A 518-nucleotide genomic window follows, 5' to 3' on the forward strand; every position below is an offset into this window, starting at 1 on the left:
GCTGGAGGAGACCGACTGCACCGAGGAGGAGACCGTGCTGTTTGCTGCCCTCCAGGTACTGGGACCCCCCCGTGGAGACCCTCCAGCTCCCCCCTCCTGCCGGGGCCCCCAATCTCCCAGGGCCACACCGGAGACTCCTGGACCCCTCAGACTGCCTAGAGCCCCCCAGAGACCCCAGGAGCTCACCCAGGCCCCCAAATCCTCATTCTCAGGGGACCCCCAGCTGCCCTTGGAGACCCCCAAATTTCACCCCACTCTTCAGAGTCCCACAGACCTCCCCACCCCCTGGGTCCCAACCTCCTCTGGAAACCCCCTCCCCCACAGGAACCCTATGTCTCCCACCAAAGCACCAGTCACCTCCCCCCAGTCCCAGAGACCCTGTGAGACCCCAGACCTTTCCCCATGGTGACCTCCAGGAACCCACCAAGAAACCCCACACTCCCTCAGGCCCTCAGCCCCCCATCCAGGAAACCCACCCCAGAGCACCCACCCAGCCTGGGTTCCCCCCCAGCCTTAGG

This window comes from Gavialis gangeticus, unplaced genomic scaffold (genome assembly GCF_001723915.1).
Source record: "Gavialis gangeticus isolate Ggan-Ray unplaced genomic scaffold, GavGan_comp1, whole genome shotgun sequence".
In the NCBI taxonomy this organism is placed as follows: Eukaryota; Metazoa; Chordata; order Crocodylia; family Gavialidae; genus Gavialis; species Gavialis gangeticus.